This window comes from Lepeophtheirus salmonis, chromosome 1 (assembly GCF_016086655.4).
Source record: "Lepeophtheirus salmonis chromosome 1, UVic_Lsal_1.4, whole genome shotgun sequence".
Taxonomy (NCBI): domain Eukaryota; kingdom Metazoa; phylum Arthropoda; class Copepoda; order Siphonostomatoida; family Caligidae; genus Lepeophtheirus; species Lepeophtheirus salmonis.
In genome coordinates this window covers 47293947-47298750 of record NC_052131.2, presented here as the reverse complement: position 1 = coordinate 47298750, position 4804 = coordinate 47293947, and the positions used below count along the sequence as shown (strand labels likewise).

Here is a 4804-nt window from a genome sequence, read left to right as displayed (position 1 = left end):
CACACTCATTTCGACTTCTTGTGGGGGAAGAGGGAGTTAGTGTAAGGGTTAAAGCGAGAGTATGGGGGAAAAGGGTTTTAAACCCTGTAAAATGCCTTTTTTCTTTCTTTTCTTAGAAGAGGAAAGGTTGAGAGATGCAATGAAAATATGAGCAAAATAACTCCTAGTTCCAAATATCAAAAAATATGTGAGTAGAGAGATAAAACATCAATTTCATTGATGGTATTTCCTAAATAATAAAAAATATTCATTTGTAAATGCGGATTATTACGTAAATAGTAGCTCAAAATAATATCCTTGAAAAATGAGGATGTCATTTATGGAGGAAATGTAAATAAATGATGATGACGATGTGAGGATATGTAAAGCTCAACACGAGGGGGAACGATTTGCTAATGGGCTCTTTTCTCTCTTTACATAAAATCCTCATTGTAATGCATACATTATTAAGCTACAATAAGATACACGTTTTGTTTGTTCCTGGACGGATCTCGTTACTCAAAAATACAAACCTTATAGGAAAATTGAAGTGGGTCCTGGGACGGCCACGTATATAATTGAAATTTTATGCTTGAAGTCCAGGTCATATCTAAAAAAAAACTGAGCTGCTGTGGAACACGTATCTCAAGGTATTACTGTATGTAGATTACAAAATGGGAATTCAAAACTTGTAATAGGATACCCTATTTACGAAAAACATGATTTTTATGGAATTAAGGAGAGACAACTCAAAACCAATTTGTGATACATATTTTTAAAATACTATATTGCCCAATACTTTTCATTCAATAAGTCCTATGAAGGCCGTATCCATGGTGTACCACAATGGCAGCTCGGAATAAATACAAATTCCATGCTGCAGACATTCTTCTCCAAGATACCCTAAACTTTCAAAGTTGATGTCAAAGCTAGAGTAGGGCCACATATAAGCAGGCAAGAAGTAAGCCATATTGTTGCTGCATAATTTTTGGTACTTATTGGAGATTCTATTGGGGTGTAATGCAGTGCGGATGGAGATACCCAGGGTCTCTGCATAATTCTCCCCACATACATCGGCGTGGAGGAGATCGCACAAGGGTTGTCTTTATTGTTGTTTCTCCGACATTTTTACACTTAAAGTTATGTGATACGAACAAAACATGTTAATTATTATTTCAGCTGTAGTTTGGTTGCGCAATGAAACATTATAATCAAAAATAACAGAAATAAAATCGTAATCATATGGTACTGCAAGTTTTGGGTCCTCACTCTGTACACAACTCCAATTTTTTTTTTTTTTAAATTAATGAATGTATACATCTTCAAATTGAGATAAACAATAAATTTTCCCATTGTAATACATACAAGGAATTTATGCATTATATGTATGAAGTGCCAATTTTTCTTTTTTTTGAACTTACAAGCAAATTTTCTCCGACTCAAAAATTGTGTGTTGGCAGGACTGTACCATCTGATGAGATGACACCCAAATCCATAACTGAGGCTGAAAACTTGTTTTGAGTGACTTCTTCTACTTCCTCAATTGATCCAGCAATCCACCTGTTTTTCCTCCTGCTATAAGACTAATCACAGGTAAAAAGCTTCTTGTCGGAGAGTAAGATAAACCCACAATGGCGTAGAGTAAATCAAAAATTGCTTGCCTTTGGTATTGTTGATTTGACATCTTTAGAGCAACTGCCACGTGGTACAACTCTTTTGAAAGTTTGAAAACTATGGATTCCAAACAATGTCATGAGATAATTATAGTAAACTCTATTTTAAGTGTAAAAAGATAATTACTTAACCGAACTTTTTTTCCTAGTCACCTTGTATGTACTGCTAGTTTAAGTCGAGACACAAGCCTTTGATCACAAGTCCAAGTCTTTAAATATTTATATGGAGTCCTCATATTTCTGTTGAGATTATTTCAAAATTATAATATACATTGTGCAGTATTTATTTAAGATCTGTTTTTCAAATTGGAGTATGTATTACATTTATTGTCAACATCTACCATTAAATAATTCTGATTAACTGTTTGGAAACAGCACATCCAGTAGTAAAAATTCATTTTGTCAGAATTAAATGATTCTATCGTTTTATTTGAAAAGAGGGAAATAGTTATGTAGGGAGGGATTATTATATTTGAAAGTCCAAATTGGGGTCAAATGAAGTGTCGTAAATCAAATGAATGTTTTCAACTACATAGAGTTAATATTATTGAGTATATCAACTTATTCCAGATATTTGAATGGAAATATGTCTATCAAATATGAGTCTGTATATTATGATGAAAAAAATAAATTGTACATTTTTCTTTTTCACAACATATGTACGTATATATATATACATATGAGGAACCAATCAAATTTGTTCCAAATAACAAACAGAAAAAAAAAATATTTACGAGGATTTTTATATTTCGTAGTACCATCAATAGTTAATTTTTGCAATGACATATTTTTAACCATTAAATAACAATGCTGACTTGCTTCTGAAGAATTTATAAGTTTAAAAAACAAAAGGAATTTCTAGCACGTGCTATAAATAATCCCAATGTTCCGTTGCCTTTGATCGGCAAGAAATATAAAGCAAATTGTGGAAATCTATTCGAGTTATAAGTGAAGATTTGAGATTTGTGAAGATTAGTTTGACTTCTACTATCCGAGAAGAGACCTGGTCGTAGGTTCGAGATATTCGGTTTGGAGTTATTCTACTTTAACTGTATATCTTGTGTATAATTTGAGATTTATACGTTACATAACGACTTATTACTCAAAAACATTTAGTTGGCATATGACAAGCTAGGTATGTACCTATATGCAAGGAGGGAGTGAAACAATGTTTACTACGAACTAACATGCTTGCAAATAGTTTTTATAGCCCTCTAGCAAATTTTTTTAGCTATTAGTTGATTCCTATTTTTACTCTCATTTTTTTAGTATTGGTATTCAATGTGCAGCAAAAAAGGCTCGTAGTTTTTTAATCAACGTTTTAAAACTAGCAAGTAAAGATCAATAAACTATCTTTCAAAAGCTCGATATACTTTTGTTCACTATACGTAAGAGTTGAACTCCAGTCATACGGTCTTAGCTACCCTTATAGCTATTTTTAACTCATAATTAGGATGGAATAGTATAAAAGTAAAGAAAATAAAGAATGATGGCTAGAAGATTTTATATTAAGTTTAGTCCCATATCTACTAATTTAAACTTCAGGTATCATTGTCTCTTCAAAGATGTTTTTTGAAAAGCTAAACGAATATAGTTAGTTACTATGTCATTTCATTTACCATAACAAACTGAAAAGTACTGATCCTAAGACTGACAAATTATATTAGGAACGGACTGATAGGACGGTGTAAGGTACTTTTGCCTTATACCATTTCGCCTGTAAGCCATATTGCCTCAAGGATATTTCCCCTTAAAATATAAATAAAACAGGGTTTAAACTTCGTCATTGTTTATTTTTATTTTAAATTGAGGTTCCCTTTGAACTTTTTAATCAAAATATGTAATCTGAACTACTATAAGACACATTAAATAGTTCTTTTCTGTTGGACTAATGATGGAATTTTGCTCTGTCCTCGTATTAGGCTTGTTCATCAATCCATCAGCCCTTTCAAATAAGAATAATCCTATGAATGTCTAATGATTATTAATAAAAGAGTAGTGATTACAGTTTCTTCCGTTCAAATCATCGTTCTGTTTTTTTCTTTTTATTATACTTATTTAATTAACTAAGTTTGTATCTGATTTGAACTAATTAAATAGTGAAATTTCGATTGGATGTATGTATTATTTATACAATATTTATGGCGGAGTATCAGTAAGGCAAAAATTTTCTAAGGTAAAATGTCATAAGGCAATAGTTTAAGACAAAATATCGTATGGTAAAATAGTTTAAAGTAAAGTAACTTGTGCCTATAGGACGGCAGACTTTTTAGACCGATCCAACACTACTAGTGATATAACTTATTTCAATCGTAATTCGTCATGCATAACACTTCATAGTATTTATTATATTGCAACGTTTATATAACATATTTGGTATGTATATTAATGAAACGCTTGATACCTCATGAGTCATATTCATGAGACGCAGGCTAAATAGAGGGTTTATATATGTAGCACAACACAATCAAGGTGCCTATATATGGTTCTTGTAACCTCATTCCTGTCACAAGAAACTAACTCACCTCTCTCTCTTGTGTTATGTGTTCAGAAAGAGTATGCTTACACAGGTCGAATATATCCTTCCAGTTAGGAGTATGTATGTATGGCCCTTTAACTACCTTGGAAATGATTAAACATCCATAAAATATCTCCATAGTATCTCAAAATAAAGCCGCATAGTTTTGATATTCGTACCTATGTACAACATATACATAAATAGGAGGAACCTGGCGTAAATGCACAATAGATTTTCCATCATCACGTGAAATAATATAACTGGTTTGAAGAGAGTTTATTTCTTGACAACAGTTGTACTATACATACTTTTCTTATTTTTTCTGTATATATATAAAATAGAGTTGTTTGTGTCTGTCTGTGTGTGTGTGCCTTGTAGGTGCCCACACCGTAGTACCTAAGAAGCTGAAATTTTGTATGAGTGCCGATTTTTTGGGGTGCATATTCTATACTCAAAATACAAAATCAAAAAAGGTGTAGGGCGTAAAAGAAATCTGTAAGAATTGCAATTTCGTTGTTGTTTTTTTCAGCTGTAAAAAAAAGGAACTCCCAATGAAATATTGGATTCGTAAATATATTAAGTTTGTATAAATTCCTATGGAGCTTCGTTTGTATATCAATTTAACACATCAAAA

The 4804-nt window shown here is 31.8% G+C and overlaps 1 long non-coding RNA gene across 1 annotated transcript; it reads left to right on the top strand.

The window, feature by feature from the left end:
- The first annotated feature begins 1465 nt into the window (after positions 1 to 1465).
- On the top strand, positions 1466 to 2029 carry LOC121130633 (uncharacterized). The gene is made up of 2 exons (XR_005868775.2): positions 1466 to 1745; positions 1802 to 2029. It is a non-coding gene; the product is annotated as an uncharacterized lncRNA (long non-coding RNA).
- The last annotated feature ends 2775 nt before the right edge of the window (positions 2030 to 4804 follow it).